General features: G+C 36.9%; 1 long non-coding RNA gene across 1 annotated transcript in view; it reads left to right on the plus strand.

Moving 5' to 3' along the window:
- Positions 1-1,060: 1,060 nt before the first annotated feature.
- Positions 1,061-18,490, plus strand: part of LOC121493899 — a 210,190-nt gene continuing 192,760 nt past the window's right edge. The window contains exon 1 of the long non-coding RNA XR_005988589.1: positions 1,061-1,140. This is a non-coding gene — a long non-coding RNA (uncharacterized LOC121493899). The remainder of the gene's footprint in view (positions 1,141-18,490) is intronic.

The following is an 18,490-nucleotide window of genomic DNA, read 5'->3' on the forward strand; positions in this document are numbered from 1 at the left end:
ATATAGTTGATGTGTTGATAGTATGTGATGTTATGGAAGTATCAGGCTCCTAACTGATGTGTTGATAGTATGTGGTATTGTGTTCTAAAAAAAAGTTTTTCTTTAAAATAAAGCTTGGAAGTGTGCTCAGATCAAGATTGGATTTCTCTCTGAGAGGCCAGTCAGAAGCTCACACACAAACCTGTAGCTAACATGCAGCTGCTGCCCCCAGATCTCTCTTGCACTCCTTCTGCCCACCCTGCCTCTAGGCTTGGATTTATACTTAGTTCTCTTGGAAATGGCCACAGTGACAAGCAAACTGCTCTGGAGCTGAGGCACAAGTTTCCCTGGGGACTTATTTCGGGACCTAAACAGCATTCTCTATGGGATTGCCTTTAGGAGCGACTCATGCCATTTCAAATAACAGCTTAATTCATCCTGTTCCCTTAGTAAGATTTTGTAGCCCAGAACATCAGGGATGATGGCCATTTCTGGTGACAGGTAGACACTTGCACTGAACTCTCAATTCACTTCAACTTAAGCCACTTGCCCAGAAAGAGTGCATTAACTTCCAGCTTCTACTTCAGTTTTGCTCAGGGAATGAGCCAAAGTTATAAGCACAGGTTCTTTTCCCACAAAGAACAGTTATTTTCAGGATTAAAAAAATTTGGAGGAAAAAAAAATTTGGAGGGACCATTGAGAGAATGGAATGTAAATTAAAAAAAAAATTAGTTAAAGCTTTCCTTAATCACCTTGGGAAAAACAGGTTCTTGCTGACAATTGTATCGTGGTGCTATATGATCACATAATTTATTTTGTACGCATAATTGACTTTTACTTGAGAAGCAAGAAAGCCCATGTGGAAATGTTAAAAAGGAGTCAAGTGAGAGACCAGCTAGGAGAAATTAAATCCATCAGTGTGTAAATGTAATAAGGTGAAAGGAATTTGGCATTTATTGAGGGGTATATGCAAATACAGTGAGTTGCTGGAAGGGATATTCTCTGGGGCCTGCAATGACTCAGGGAATTTTGAAGAATTGGCAGAGGTTCAGCTGGTCGTGAAAGGTGGTTGGGATTATGGTGAGAAGTGGGGAGGGATTTCAGACAGGGAAGATGTGTGAAGTTGGAGAGATGGAAATGCAACAACTGTCTTCTTTAGTGGTAAGTGACCGGACCGTTCTGACCAAATACACATGTATTATATGGATGAGAAATAACTGAAAAGTAAGGGTAGCAACGTCAAAGCAAGAATTTGAATAATAAAGCAATAATTAGGTAAGTTTTCTTACTGCACTTTTTTGAGTCAGTCAATGAGCTAAAACATTTTCAACATGTGTTATTTAATTAGACTTTGTAACAGTCCAATGAGGGGGGTATTATTACTCCCATTTTACAGATGAGGCAACACATATTTAGAGAGATTAAGTAGTCTCCCCAAGGTGTTAGGAGACAGTCCTCCATGCATCTTTTGCATCTCTGTACATCTTTGGAGCATGGCTGCTGACTGCCTCTGTTCTGGACTAACTTTTCATGGATATTTGCATAGCTAACAGCTTTGAAAGATAGAGCCAGTATCTCCTTCTGGAGTAGGGAGTAGGTTTATTTATTGTCTGGTGCAATAAAAACAATATCTCCCTCTGGGGTGAAGGTTGAGCAAGTTTACTGCCCATTTTACTTTTTATTTTATTTTATTTTATTTTATTTTATTTTATTTTATTTTATTTTATTTTATTTTATTTTTTTACTGCCCATTTTAAAAGACTTGGGTTCTCTGAACTAAGGGTTCCTTTCCTGGAATGCCATGTGTAAGAGTCACTTGATTCTTTCACATTGCCCTGTGGGAACTGAGACTCTACGAGGTGGAATGTGTGGTGACATTTTTGGCTACGGAATACTATTTCTCTGAGTAGTTTCTTTTTAATTACATTTATTTGTTTTTAATTATATTTACATTTATTATTTATTTTATCTTCTTGTCTCTGACCCAGGAATTTTGTGTCTTCTTCCAGAAACTATGAAACTGTGGCAGACTAAATTGTTAGCATACAAGTAGGGTAAAGTCTCAGAGTATTCACAGGTGTTGACCTGAATATCTGGTAAATAGTGAAATGAAACTTAGAAGTCAACCAACTCAGGGGTGCCTGGGTATCTCAGTCAGTTAAGCATCCGACTCTTGATTTTGGCTCAGGTCATGATCTATCCAGCATTGGGCTCTGTGCTCAGTGTGGGGTCTGCTTGAGATTCTCTTTCCCTCTCCCTCTGTCCCTACCCTCTGTACAGGTGTGCGCGCTCTCTCTCTCTCTCTCAAATAAATAAATAAACAAACAAATAAATAAATTTTTTTCAAAAAAAGAAATCAGCCAACTCTTAGGCTGTAAGGGCTTGTGCTAGAGTGGTTTGAAAGGAGGAAATAGATGCCCAAAGCAGAAAGGAAGAAACAAGATTGGTGAGAATATTTTGGGATGGGGTATGGGGCCAGAGGTAGTCAGAAAGTATAAAAGGTCAAAGAGATATTAAAATTCTAAGCTTGACCAGATGAAGGCAAACAGTTAATAAAGTGAGGAAGAACTTTATTATTGGAGGAAGAGGGGCAGGTTGTTTTCTGCTTTTAGAGTTTTACTTCTCTGAAGTTAAGAGCTGGATACTGAAAAATTCTCTGCACAGGATCTAGCAGAGGTAGCTTGCAAAAACCCTAACAACTAGACCTCCCTTCTTCTCACCTTATTTCAATTTTGGCAGTTAGAGCTACTGAGAGAATCTGGGAGGTAGCTGATTACTGATGGCATCTCTGTGGGTGAGGGTGTGGGGTGGGAGGAAGGGGAGCAAGTTGCTGGGGCAATGGCCCAGTTATTTCTGAGGCCATTTCAGATATTCTCATGCTGGCTGCAGGCTGTGTCTCTTAGAGTAAAGCTTGGCCTCTAAGCACTACTGTTTGGCAAAAACATCATTGCAGTTGTGCTAGGTGACTGCTTTTGCCCTCTTACTCTCTTCTTAGATGGACTTTTTAATAAAAGCTCAAAATGTCATCTACTGCTCCTGCAGTGTCACTTATGGTGGTAAAAATTTAGATATTTTCTTCCTTTGTTGCCTATATAATAATTTTTCAAAGAAGCAATGACAAACAGAATAAAAGAAAGGCAAATAAACGCCACCTCTTTATATATGATTATCTCCTGACCCCTCTGTCTTCACTAGTCGTTCAGAAAATTGTATCAGGTTGTCTTTTTAAAATAAGAAGAAATCCTTCTAGAAGAATGCAAGTTGGTAGAAACTGAGCAGCACAGTTGCAAGGCTTAGTGTATTGTATTCATTTTGGGGAAATAAAATTGCCCAGTGTTTCCTATTTCTGAATCAGTTGTCAGTGTTTGCTGAACTTTCTCTACTGCTCCACATTCCCTTAGTGAGTGGCAAATTATGCAATGACACGATTATGTTGCTGTCCTTCCCAGGAAGTCCATGGAGACAACACTTCATGTCTCTCTGTCTGGAGCCCAAGTGTCTTGGGAACAGAGTAGTACCATTCAGTGGTTAAAAAAGATTTTAATCTTTAAAAAAGGTGGCATGATCTTTATTAGATGATGTTAGGAGTTGTAGATTAGTCAGCCATAAATGTACTGTGTAGGCATGAACCATTTCTTTTTCTTTCTTTCTCTGTTTTTTTTTTTTTGTATGTATCATTTTTAGCATCTTCTGTATCTATGGATAACAGGTTCTCAGGTGAAGTGCTGAGTATGTCACTGAAAGCCCAGTAGAGTTAAGTGTGCAAAGTCAGTCTGAACATATGCTGTAATGGATTTGACCTCGTAGAGCACTACAAAGAGAAATTGCAGATAACCATCTGAACTGACTTCTGAAGCTTGTAGTTCTGACTCCCAAGATACAGAGAGAAAAGTGAGACCAAACAGATTGGAACGAACAACTCGGAGATAGCAGGATGTAATTGAGCCTGATTCTAAAAGTAAATAAAGCTACATTAAAAATGATTTATTCTCTAACACTTTTTAAAATATTCTTTGTTTCCCAAGAATGTATGTGAAGTACAATAAATAGTTTGCTGTACACAATCTACTTTTTTTTTATCACACTGATGTCTGTTAAAGTGAATATTTGACCAATACATAAACATCTATCTATCTATCTATCTATCTATCTATCTATCTATCTATCATCTATCTATCTATCTAAAATAAGAAATCACTGGAACCTTAGACTGTAAGCAGGTGACAGTTCCATACAGGTAACCTAATCTTATCCACTACCCAGGGAAAAAGTAGCTTTAACAACAGTGATTTAGGGGATCCCTGGGTGGCTCAGTGGTTTAGCGCCTGCCTTCGGCCCAGGGCATGATCCTGGAGTCCCAGGATTGAGTCCCACATCAGGCTCCCTACATGGAGCCTGCTTCTCCCTCTGCCTGTGTTTCTGCCTCCCTCCCTCTCTCTCTCTCTCTGTGTATCTCATGAATAGATAAATAAAATCTTAAAAAAAAAAAAAAAACAAGCAGTGATTTAGGCTAGGACTTGAATGCTTAGTAATTTACGGTCGGGCACCTCAGCAATAACTTAAAGATAAGGTGTTTAGGGGAATAAAATTGCAGATATATGAAATATTATAGCAAACAATGTTTTTTTTTTTGCCATTTTTGTCACAAACACACCATTGATAGCATATACACTTCTTTTACTACGGAGATCAGCTTGTTTGCAGTCTGTTTCATGTAATATAATTAGTAACTAGTATTTGTTATGCTACTACCTGGGCTTAAGGTTAAAACATGTGGCCATGAGACATCTCTAAGCTGTGCGGCTCACCTGGAGTTCAGATCTGTGATTGTTGATATTCTGTTACCTAGACCCATAAAGAATATGCTCTGATCAGCTAGGCCATAGGGATTTTGCAAAGGTCCTCAAATATATAAACACAAACATACACCCAGAAGCTTCCATATTTGGATTGTTATTCAAACTGTGCTAGAAAATGGAATCTAGAAATCATATGAATATATGATTTCAGATTTTGCTATTTTTACATGTTGTTTACAAGCATAAACACATTCTTTTTTTAAAAAAGATTTTATTTATTTATTCATGAGAGACACACAGAGAGAGGCAGAGACACAGGGGAAGGGAGAAGCAGGCTCCCTAATGTGGGACTGGATCCCAGAACCCTGGGATCATGCCCTGAGCCGAAGGCAGACGCTCAACTGCTGAGCCACACGGGTGTCCCACAAGCATAAACACATTCTATATAATAAGGAACAATGGGAATATCAGGACAAAATTTTCAGGGACCACTGAGTTGTGCCAAACAAGGCAGAGATATATTAATTATATTGATTGAACTTCAGGTGACAGTGGCCTTTGACTTTTCTTTCATTTAGAATTGTTTTCTTTTTTTAGTAGTGGAATAGCTAGGTTTCCATGTGAAACAATTTGGGAACATTTGCTACCTACAGCAATGTTGCAGCAACACATTCTTATAAGTGTCAAATGATATGCTAGTGATTATGGCTCCTATGCTGAACAGTTATTTCTAAACAATGCTTGCAAAATACTCTACTGTGTAATTCGTTGGTGTAGTTACAAACCTGCTGATGGCACCCTTCAGAAAAAATGTTTCTTTACAATTAACTCCCATGGTGATGATAGAGCAAGATGACTTCTAAGTTGTCTTTCTTGTATTGTGCTCCTCTTTTCTGCGTCTTGGGTTTTTCCCTCCTGTTTTGAGTCTCAGACCAGTATAAATAAAAGATCATGTCCGAAGTATGATAGCTATCATGAGACACAGTAGCATATATGCAAAATGTTGAGCCTTAAGCCACCAGGTTTGCATTTTGATTCATAAATAATGTAGTGCCAGAGTGCTGAGCATGCTGTTGTATAGACCTGAACTTGCTCTTGGTAAAATAAACAGATAAATAAATGGTAACTTGGAATAAAGGGAATGTTTAATATAACTGCCAACAGAAATTCAGTGCTATAAAACAACCGGTGTGAAGGCAAACATATTTACAAACACATTCACTTTACGTGGATAGTTTTTTTTTGTGTTTCTCACTCTAGTTTTGGAGACTCAGAGCAAAGAACAGACAGTCTGTAGAGAAGCATCTCAAAATGATGGTTTGTGTTTGTCCTTTTTTTGCATATCTGAGAACCAAGCAACTCAGCTCCAATTGTTATCATTTTGCTGGTCTTTAAAAGTACTTGTCCTTGTTTTATGGAGCACACCAAGCTGAGCACAGCAGCCTGTGTGACACTGTGCTGTGGGGTGCGAAGTCGAAGCCATTGAAAGCTGAATTTCCCCAGTGTGTCTCGGTGGCAGAAGCCCTTGTGTTAAATGTGTATGTGCTGTTCCACTGAGAAAATTCAATGTTCAACAGCTCTCCGAATTTCTCATTTCATACCTATGGAGAAGAGCCTCAGTGGCTGCCTGTTGAGTTTCATTGTGAAGTACATACAGATGGCCTAGTTCAAGGTTCTTTAAAAGGCACACAGGGCAAGACATTTCTACTTATTTTTCCAATCTTATGTGCATGTCTTCCCTTTTGAAATGTATATTTTGTATCATTAGTCAAAGATGATATTACTGTAATTTTAATGTAGGTAGAATGCACGGAAACTAACATTTCTTCTGCAGAAATAGACATTAGGGCTGCCCAAGCCAGATAGGCAAGCAGTGTATCTACAGTAATTTAGTATATGTTTTCTAGTCTCTTCTAGGTAAATGTTGAATCTGGTTAACATCTAAGCCTGATGAGAATATTAGGCAGTCAGAAAGTTGCCAATTGCAATGTAGCTTTTTCTGAATGCTAAGTTTGTCTAGACTGACTGAATTTTCTTGAAGACATTGTTAGTGAGTGCCTCTGTCTGGGAAATCTAAATAGAGAAATTATCTGGAAAATAACTATTTTTAAATAATGTACACAGTATTTTTAAATTCTTCAATGCATTAAGGAAAGTCTTTGGAATAATTAGATAGTTTATATTTCATAGCACATTTGTTAAGTGAATAACTATTGAATGGAAAGCATCTCTACAACTTCATAGGCAGTTTTTGGCAAATGATTTATTTTGCCATAATTATACCCGTGTCCAGCCTTATAGCTGTCAGAGTATTGCTTTCAATAGATTTTTTAGCTGGTAGATTAAAATGAATTTCTTTTGTCATTAGGCAGAAAAATGTTGTCTCATGGATGCAGAGAAACTGTATGTAGAATGATGTTCAAGAAAGGAGTGAATGGGCATGCATTATAGGACAGACAAGTGGAATTTGGAAGGCAACTTGTGAACGTAAACTATGAGTACTACTTGAATCATTTTCATTTGCTTGAAAAGAAAATCATGACAACTATGACAAAATTGAAAAGGAAAGTGAATTTACAAATACTGTAAAAGTAGGTACAATCTTAAATGGAGAACCATCAGTGTAGAGATACAAAGTAACTTCACTGAGTGTGTCCCCTTTCTGAAAACCAGCTTTAATTTCATATGTAGTTATTAAAAATGAAAAAAAAAATAGAACAGGAAAGAGAAAAAGACAGTTTAGGCTTTGACCAAAGATGTTGACTCAAACATAAAACAGACATACTTCTTGGTCTAGATTGTGATAAATAAATTAGTAGTTTGATGAATACTTGTGAGTTCAGTAAAGTGATGTTTTTGCATTGTTCAGACAATGCATCCTATTTAAGTAGGAAATGTAGACAAGTTGTTATGTGAGTATTATATGATAAATGATATCATAAATATAAGACATTAAACTTTTCCCTCTTTTTTGGAGGAGAATGTTCAAAATACAAAATTGATGAGAATCAGATCCTGACATGGAAAAGAAATGTAATTTGAAAGGAATTTCTTCTCCAGTGGGGTTGAGATTTGGGTATATTCACATAGAAATTTCCCAGTTGCAGAGTGTCTAACCACTATATTAGTCATCAGTTAAGTGAATGATAACATAATAGTAAGTTGTAAAGGTAAGATTTGTTAAGAAGAAAGAAAAAAACAGCACTTCAAGTGACATTGATATTGGAAAAATGTCCCTACAAAGACTGAATGACATTTGCTTAAGAAAAAAAAAAAAAGAAGGTAAGGGACTCAAGGAAAAGAAAAATGCATAATAAAAATGCAGGATGCCTGGCTAAGAATGAGCATCACAGAAAAATAATTGGATGTTATAGTTGACAAAAAATATGTTGAGATATATAAATAAATATGTTTGACTCCTAATGGATTGACCTGATTATTGTCAAATAATTAAATAGATTTATGAATCTACAAAAAGATTCAGTAAAGAATAGATACAAAAAGGGTGAGCTAGAAAAAAAAATCTTTCAACATCTGTCAGTTACTAAGGTATTATGCTACATCTTGTTTCTTGTGCTTTTAAAGTTATGCAGACAAAGAAGAGTAAGTTTTTAAAAGAATTTCATTGTTTAAGGTTGGAAGAGGGTCAAGTGAATTAGAATTGTTAAGTGATGTAAAGTTTTTATGAGGAAAATATATGGTAATTGTTTCTAACATTCTAAGCTGAACTATTCGTTAGTCAATGGCACACTTATGGAAGCCTCCTTCATACACTGGTACTTTGCCATCAGTTGTATGAGGTCCAGAAAAATCTTAGCAGTTCCTGTTGTAAGGAACTTGCAGTATTATGGAGGACCGATACAAAGGAATTATATACTTAAAAAAAAAAAAACAAAAACAACTAGCTAACTATAGCTGTGTGTTATTGAGTATAAGAAGAACTGAATTTAAGAGAAGGGATATCAGTGTGGTTTGTTGGAGGGACTGTTAAGAATTGCTTGGGTTTGCAAATAACAAGATTTGGAGAGAGCAGAGTAACAAGAGAACATTTTGTCAAGAGATGCAAGGTGGGGAGAGAAATAAGTAAAGGCAAAGAAGCAAAGAGAGATGGCAGGAGTGCAAAATGTTTGGGTTGGTTCCAACCTGACAGAGACAGAGTTCTTAATTTTGAAAATTTCCTCTTGGTTTCCTTGGAGATCAACATATCATACAGTCAACAAACATAAGTGTTTAGCGATGTTGAAGTTTACAGGAAGCAACCCCTGGGCTCAGTATTTCAGAATTAGAAATGACTTTAAATACCATGACTCAACTCCTCATTTTATATGTTGGTCTGAGAGAGATTAAGTTAGTTGATGATGGTCACCCAATTTGTCAGCCCTACGGTAAGGACTAAAAGCCAGATCTCCTAACCTAGGCTGGTGTTCTTTTTTCTAAATCCTGCTGGCCTTTCTTGTATAAAATGAAAAGGCACCTTTCATCTTGTTTTTTGTACTTGTTTGATCATGTTTGAACAAAAGTGAGGTTTCATGGTTACAAACCTTGGAAAAAGTTTCTGATGAAATTGCAAGCAATTGCTCATCATGGCTGTTCATGCATTTGATCCATTGAGGTTGCTCAGGGGTGAAAAGTTCCCGTGTTGTTAGTGATGATCTTTCTCAAACAGTCTGAAGGCTGTCATCAGAGCAAAGAAAAATGACTGTTAGATTTTCTTTATTGATACACATTGACCTTTTAACCTTACTGATTGACAACGTCGCTGAAGGTATGCTCTTTCCTGTATGGCCCCCAGCCCTGGCTCCTGGCTTCATTCCTTAATTGTGTCAAGGGTGCTCTGCATGCTGCTGCAGCTGCCATTTTTCGCCAGCTGGCAGAGCGCTTGTCTGTCCATTAATGTTTTAGAAAATGATTAATAAGCTCCCACAACCCACACTGATAAAAGAGGAGGTCCAAACCATTCATAAATGTATAGAGATGAAATGCCTAGTGACCTCCTCTGGTCCAGTAGCCCCATGGGCACCCACCCACAGCTGAAAGGTAAAACGAATTTTTCTCATGACAGTGTAGAAATCTTGAAAGTATAAAAGAAAATGCAAAATTAAATGTCACATCAATGTGTGCACTTCTAATTTTAATGATTTTTTTTTACAATTCAAATCAAGGCTAGGAGATATAATGGACTGCCTTCTAAGGTTTTTGAGCAGGTTTAATTTCTATTTATGTTAATAAAATCAAACATTATGCTGGGATGCATTCCCTCTTCAGCCTGTCCATCTGTTATATGACCAGAATGACCTTCCTTGTTTCCTCTTCATTTGTACAGTTTTTTTCCCCCTTGGTTGAATCAAAAAAAAAAAAAAAAAAAAAAGAATAAAATAGCCTTCTGCCTTCTTTCATTTAAAGTGACTAATGAACAACTTTAATTTTATATACATAGGAGAGCTAGTTCTTCTTCCCCTAACACACACCATATCCTTAATTGATACTGCAGACCACCTAGGGCATTAAGTACGTAGTATGAAAAGAGATGAAAAGGAAAGGTCATCATTATGAAAAAATAATCACAAAGCGCATGGATTCAGGAATAATTTTTAAAATATTCTGAAACTTCAAGAGAATGGAGTAGTCATATTTTTTTTAAATGTCTGCAAGATACTGTTTTCTTTTTAATGAGATAAAGGAGTTTGAAATCTTTTACTCCTCAACAATTTAAAAGTAAAAGGGCTGCTATTTTTTATTTTATTCGCTTCAATTGACTGAATCAGTTGGCTGCTTTGTATTCTCTGTGGGTGCGATGACAGCTATCATTTGATTCAGTGAAAAACAAAAGCCATTAAATAGATGGAGTCATGGACAAATTACCAATTAAATGATTGAGCATCTTATTTTTTGAAATGATTGATTTTGTATCTTTCTCATTCCATTTAGGGGTTTCTCTAGAAAGGGTCAGAATGGTCTTGAGTGGAAGAAATGTCGGGCTGAGTATTTGGGTTCTATTTCTTAAATTTTTTTTTTTAATTTTTTATTTATTTATGATAGGCACACAGTGAGAGAGAGAGAGAGAGAGGCAGAGACACAGGCAGAGGGAGAAGCAGGCTCCATGCACCGGGAGCCTGATGTGGGATTCGATCCCGGGTCTCCAGGATCGCGCCCTGGGCCAAAGGCAGGCGCTAAACCACTGCGCCACCCAGGGATCCCTTGGGTTCTATTTCTGATGCTTTTTCTGGTTTTCTGAGCGATCTTGGCTAAATTTCTAGTACCTCAAGTTTTCTCTCTGTAAAGTAAAAAGTCAGCTAAAAGTATATGTGGCAACGGTTTTGCAACTTAAAATGTTGAATACGTTTAATTCATTGGCATGACATGTATCTGAATTATGTTCATTTTCAGAAGGTTTCGTCTTTTGAATTATTGCTTTTCCTTCAAGGCCACACAAGGTCATATAATAATGCTTTTTTGCTTCCTCTTATTTTTTTCATCCACTTTGCTTCCTGTGTTTTACATTATTTTTAGTTGTTGAAACTATGAGGATTCATTCTCTATGAATGTTCTACTGCTTATGTGATCCTCAAAGACGGCTTTTAATCTCTTTTGGCTGACGTTGATGTGTTTTAACTTAAAATTTTGTCTTTAAGATATCATTATATACTATGCATTTGGATTTTGTGTGTGTGTGGATATCCAGCAAATCCAACTAAAGTGTATGGGTTCAGTTGTGGAAAGGGAGTATGTTTTTTATGAATTTGAAATCTCAAAATTACATTAGACATTATGAGTTAAACAAGATACACTTTATAGAATTCAGAGAGGAGAACTGATTTTTCATGCAGTTGTGAAATCAGGCTGCTCTGGAAGGTCTAGAAGTCAGAGGCAAATCTAGAGGCCCTGGTTCTTTTGTAACCCATGAACAGTAGTTACAGTGGTTTTGCTTTTGGTGCCAACTCAATATTTACTGTCTTTCCTCCTCTGTTAGGCTTAGTCTTTGATCTATTCTGTAACAGCATTAAAGCTGAGTGTGTTGCCAGACCCATGTAGGAAGAGAGGCAGTAAGGAGCAATAGGGAAATTAAAATAGAGATTTATCCTCATGTCAGCTCTTGGCTAAAATTGTGGCTGTCCTGAGTCAACTTAGTATTTTTATTTGTGAAGGGCTGTTATACAGACATTCTTTTATGTGTTCTTCTATTTGTTTATTAAGTAAAAAAATTTATCGTCGACTTACTACAAATAAATCACTGTTCAAAGTGCTAGGAAAACAGTCATGAAAAGGGAAGCATAATTGCCATCTGACAAGACTGTCCTTATTCTTGTTACTTTGAATGTAAGTCATGGGGATTAGGGAGATGATGGGAATATTAGTTGCAGGGGTAATTTTTTCCAAGGGTCCTATGAAAATACCCATTTAGTATATTTTATTCATTCCCACAATCTTGGGAATATATTAAATTTTTCTTATTTGATCATATTATTAATCACAGAATTCTGGAACATCAAACATACTAAAGTTTGAAATTTTAGTTTGTTATATGGAATTACATAGATTATTTCTGTTCTGTTCGTTTTGGGGAGAATAAATTGATTCATTGCCACAGGGGGGGTTGTAAACAATAGTGAAAGAAGTTTTCTGGAAATGGATAAAAAAGAAACCGTTTTCTTGAATTTTTCTGATGCATTTAGAATCCACGATAAGGTTGCATTTTAATGATTTATAAAGTTTTCTTGTGAATTACTAATTCGTTTATCTACTGATAGTAATTTTTCTGGCACTGTTGAGACATAATTGATATATAAAATTGTGTAAGTTTAAAGTACATAACATGTTAATTTGACACACTTAAATAGTGCAATATGATTACCACTGTAGTGTTAGCTAACACCATCAAGTCACATAATTACCATTTCTTCCTTGTCTTGAGAACACTTAAGACCTACTCTTTTAGCATTAAATATAGTATTGTTAGCTATAATTACAAAGCTGAGCATTACATCCTCAGAACTTATTTATCTTTTAACTGGAAGTTTGTACTCTGGCCAACATCTTCCCATTTCCTTCTCCCCCTCCCCAGAGCCTGGTAACTACCATTTGATTATGTTTTTACAGTTCAGTTTTTAGATTCCATGTGTACGTGATATCCTACAGTATTTGTCTTTCACTATCCAACTTATTTCACTTTGCATAATGCCCTCAAGGTCTATGTATGTTGTCTCAAATGATAGGATTTCCTTCTTTCTCATGACTGAATAATATTCCATTGCATACATATATTTTCTTTGTTCATTCATCCATTGACAGATACTTAGATTGTCTTCAGATCTTGCTTATTGCGAATAATGTTGCAGTGACTGTGGGTGTGTCGATATCTTTTTGATATCCTATTTTCATTTCCTTGGCATATATACCCAAAAGTGGAATTGCTGGATCATCTGGTAGTTCTACTTTTAATTTTTTGAGTAACCTCCATAAAGATTTTTTTAAGATTTTAGTTATTTATTTATTTATTCCTGAGAGACAGAGAGAGAGAGAGAGGCAGAGACACAGGCAGAGAGAGAAGCAGACCCTATGCAGAAGCCTGACACAGGACTCAATCCCGGGTCTTCAGGACCACGCCCTGGGACGAAGGCAGGCACTGAACTGCCGAGCCACCCAGGGATCCCCTCCATACTGTTTTCCATAGTGGCTGTACCAATTTACATTCTCACCAACAGTGCATAGGTTTCTCTTTTCTGCATATCCTCACCAGCGCTTGTTCTTTTGTCTTTTTGATGATAGCCATTCTCACAGGTGTAAAGTGATATCTCACTATGGTTTCGATTTGCATTTCCTTGATGATTAGTTATTTTGAGCAGCTTTTCATGTACCTGGTGGCTATTATAGTTTTCCTTATATGCTACTTAAGATCCATGAAAATATATAACAGTTATGTACATTAAGATGCATAACGAACTACAAGTACCCCTACTGGGGCTAATGGTCAGTGGGTGTGACACTTGGGGCTGTTCAGGTCATTTCTGGCTGTTTCTATTCTAATTGTTTTGGGATTATATCCTACCATTTGATAAACATGTTGCATATCTCATCATCACCACTCAACTTTTGAACAAGGTCATTATCAATGCCCTTGAATACATCTTTTTGCTCCCTTCCCATTCCAACTCCTTTACTCTTCCCTCTTATGGGTAACCTCCTGAGTTGTATGTATATCATCCCTTTGCTATTTAAAAAAGTTTTTTTTACATATGTATATATCTCTAAACAAAATATTATTTAGTCGTGTTGCTCTGAGTATTATAAAAATAGTGTAATACTATATACATTTATCTGTGATTTGCCATTTTTGCTTAATGTGCTATTTGAGTCCAAATGAAAAAAACAAAACAAAACAAACAAACAAAAAACCAAATGAGATGCACTGGTATGGTCCTGTGAAGTAGTTCACTTTTTTTCCACAGTGTCCTGCAATGACACTTCATAAATCACATTGCATGCAGCTAGAAGCCTGTTTCTGGGCTGTCTATTCTGTTTCATTGGATCAAATTTTCTTTTGAAACTCCTCATTCCAATACCACATTGTTGTAATTGTCCTTTATAATAAATGCTTATACTTAGTAGGGCAACCAAGGACTGTAGTCTAGCATTTTGACACGGAAAATGGATCTTTACACTTGTCATTAACATGGTAGGTTTCTCCATTTACTTATATTTTATTTTCCCATATTTAATTCCTTTCATAAATGAACTTCCTCTAAATGAGTCTGTTTTTAAATTTACACTTTATACCAGTAACATCTTAGTGTAGGGAAATGCAATTGCTTTTTTATATGGATCTTCTCTCTGACTTGTCAGACCCTCATCTCTAATAATTTTTCTGGAGATTCTTTTAGGTATTTTATATATGAGATTACATAATTTATGAGAATAACAATTTTGCTTCTTTCTTTTCAGCACATATGTTTTTTTAAAATCAATTCTTAAATTGTGGGGGTACCTGGGTGGCTCAGGTGGTTAAATGTCTGCCTTCAGCTCAGGTTGTGATCCCAGGATCCTGGGATCAAGCCCTGTTTTGGTCTCCCTGCTCAGCGGGGAGCCTGCTTCTTGCTCTCCCTCTGCCCCTCTCTTGTGCTCTCTCTCTCTCAAGTAAATACTCTTTAAAAATTAAAAAAAATGTAAATTGCATATGATAAAATTTACTTCATGCAGCACACAGTTCTATGACTTTTAGCAAATGCGTAAAGTCTTCTATTTATCACCATGATCCAAATGAAGAACATTTTTGTCATCTTCCTCCAATACCCCCACCACCATGCCATGGATCTGTAGTCCTTTCCTTCCCACTCCCACAAGCCCTGGAAACTACTGATTTGTTCCCTATCCCTAAGTTTTGTCTTTTCTAGAATTTTACAGAAACGGAGTCTTATTGGATGTGAATACAAGTTATGTTTCTCTTAGGAAAATACCTATTAGTATATGTTTAACTCTATAAGAAGCAGCCAAGCTATCTTCCAGTGTCTGGACTGTTTGCATTCTCACCAGTGTTCTAGTTATGTTCCATCTTCATTAGCACTTGTTTATTCTCAGCATGATTGACTGATTGATTGATTTATCTATTTAAAGAAAGCTCCAATCAATGCAGGGCTGGAATTCACAACCCCCAGATCAAGATCTAAGCTAAGATCAAGAGTCAGTCACTTAACCAACTGAGCTACCCAAGTGCCCCAACAGCTTTTAAATTTATTTCCTTATTCTTGAGTTCTGAGAGTTTAACATTTTCTTAATACAAGTCTTTGTCAGATATGTAATTTGCAATTATTTTCTCCCAGTTCAAGGCTTTTCTTTCTCAATAGTGTCTTTTTCAGAGTAAAACACTTAAAATTCTTATAGTCCAAGGTACTAATATTTTCTCTTTTATTTCATGCTTTTGGGGTCAAATCTAGTTCTGCCTAAATTCAGTGTTCCAAAGGTCTTCTCCTGTGTTTTTTTAAGATGCTGTACATTTTACATTTTGTATATAGACCTGATATAGTTTGAGTTAATATTTCATATAAGATGCGAAGTGTGGACTGAGGTTTTTTTTTTTTTTTTTGCATATAAATATCTGTCTCATTTTCTAAGGACTATTTGTGTGTGTGTGTGTGTGCGTGTGTGTGTGTGTTTGATACAAGAAGATAAACAGGTATATTTCTCTACCCAAATGGAATTTGACTCTTTTTGGTCAGGAGTAAAAAAAAAAAAAAAATCTGCATATTTTAGCCACCTCATATTGCAAGTTTAGCAGATCAAACACGCTGGCCATCAGTGCTCCAATTACAGTAGTGTAACTGCCTATCATCTCTGGCACTCTGGCTACTGCTGGGGAAACCAAGAGAGGAAAATTATTATTTTTTATGGAAGCAGAATTTTCTTTTTTTTTTTTGAAGCAGAATTTTCTGTTTTGTATTACCTCCCATAAGATTGTGAATTTTAATTTATTATTTTATTTTGTTTTTTTAAGATTTTATTTATTTATTGATGAGACACACACACACACACACACAGAGAGAGAGAGAGAGAGAGAGAGAGAGAGAGAAAGACACAGGCAGAGGGAGAAGCAGGCTCCATGCAGGGAGCCTGACATGGGACTTGATTCTGGGTCTCCAGGATCAGGCCCTGGGCTGAAGGCAGTGCTAAACCACTGGGCCACCCGGGCTGCCCAAGATTGTGTATTTTTAAAGATAACTAATGATTGCAGCAAAATTTCTAAGAAGAGACAACATTTTGTGTCATTTGATCAGATGAGACTATCAGGTGAAGTGATCAGAGGTACAGGACTATTTTTTACCCAAGAGGGTGTTAGAATAAGGAAGCTCTGCTGACAGACTGCCAAACTCCACCTCTGGCTTATAACCACGGTATACATAAATCAGATGTTATCAATTCCCTGAAGCTTGCATCCACAAGCAAACCCTTTTCTTCCAACATGTTTAGTGATAATCAAATCTTTGTACCTAGATGTGCCATAAAAGGAACTAATAGTTATTAAGCTTCTGATAAATGGTAGCAGAGGATTCGGTATTTTACATTTACCCTAAATTCAGGGTAGCTTCACATTTATCTAGTGGGGAGGTACTAGTATCCCACCTCCATAGTGGAAGAAAGTGAAGTTGAGAGAGTAAAGAGCTTGCTCATAGTTGTACACCTAGAAAATGGAAGAGCCAGGTATCAAACACAGTAACGATGCTGCCAAAGCCCAGGAGTGAAATCTGGGAATAGATTCTACCCTGTAAATCTTTAAATATCCTCCCTTTTAAAAAAGATTTTATTTATCTATTTATGAGAGACACAGAGAGAGAGAGAGAGAGAGAGAGAGGCAGAGACACAGGCAGAGGGAGAAGCAGGCTCCATGCAGGGAGCCTGATGCAGGACGCGATCCCAGGTCTCCAGGATCACACCCTGGGCCAAAGGCTCAACCGCTGAGCCACCCGGGCTGCCCTTTAAATCCCTTTTTGATACAATATTCTCAATGTTGCTGAGAAATGACCTTTTTTTTTTTTTTTTTTTTTAAGAGAGCTTATTGCTTGGTTCGAAGTCCTTAGTCCTGAAGTCCCTTTGGCTGAAACGTGGTGGTTGGCCTACATCGTTCCCATGTGCTCTAACCATGAGAGCTCTGCTGGACTGTGGAGCCATATAGCCTTGGCACTGAGGGAGCTAAAAAAATGTAATGAAGTCCCTGTCTCCATCTATCACAAAGGAATCTTAGGGAGAGCTGCAGAGGGACCTACTTTACCAAACAACTGAAAAATAGCATGTGTTTACTCTCTGCAAGGAGGATTGATTTTTACTTGTTCTGTTTTCAATTAATTTACCTAATTTAACCTTTAAAAATGTCACCTTCCCTTCCAACCTCAGTAATAAATATACTTTTTTTTTTTTTTTTTGCTGATTTAATTTTAGAAGCCTCCACATTTACTCTCAGCAGCTGCTGCCCTTTTGGGTTTAGTTGGGATAAGGAAGGAGAAAAGGGACTTGTGAAAACAAAGCTTTTAGATCATGTCTTTTCTTTTTTAACTTTTACCAGCACGAGGTTCCAGAATGTGTATAATGTATTCTCCTGGGTTGACAGTAGAACGGTAGGGTTGAGGGAGAATAATAAATCAATGTTAAGTTAATAAAACCAAACACTATAAAGAGTATCCAGCTATGGAGGACTTCCCATGTTGGAAACGAACAATTTCAGAGGCTGTTGCTGAAGGAAATGCATGTCTTTTGCTTTGAAGTCGATAAATATTAGTGCCTGTGCACAACACCTTCACTCAGCTCCGTAGCATCACGGGTAGGCCAGTGCTTCTCAAAATTTCATGTGCATTCAGATCACCTGGGAGTCTTGTTAAAATGCAGATGTGATTCACCATTAAGCCTGGGGTGGGGCTCGAGATTATGCATTTCTAATGAGCTCCTAGGTGATGCTGATCCCTAGGTTTGCATTTTGAGTAGCAAGGCTGTAGAAATTTTGATCTCTGAAACATATAATCTTTTTAAAGGACTCTCCATGGAAAACATGGCCTATGTTTGCACATACTATACCCATATAAAGAGAAGCATTTAGCCTAATTTTTTTTTGATGGATGGCTTGGACTATAAGAATTTATGTTAATAAGTATTTATATACAAGGAAGACAAATTGCATGATGACAGCTACAATTTATGACTAAGTCCATGCTAGGTGCTGTGCTGAGGAACTT

Source organism: Vulpes lagopus, chromosome 1 (assembly GCF_018345385.1).
Source record: "Vulpes lagopus strain Blue_001 chromosome 1, ASM1834538v1, whole genome shotgun sequence".
Taxonomy (NCBI): Eukaryota; Metazoa; Chordata; class Mammalia; order Carnivora; family Canidae; genus Vulpes; species Vulpes lagopus.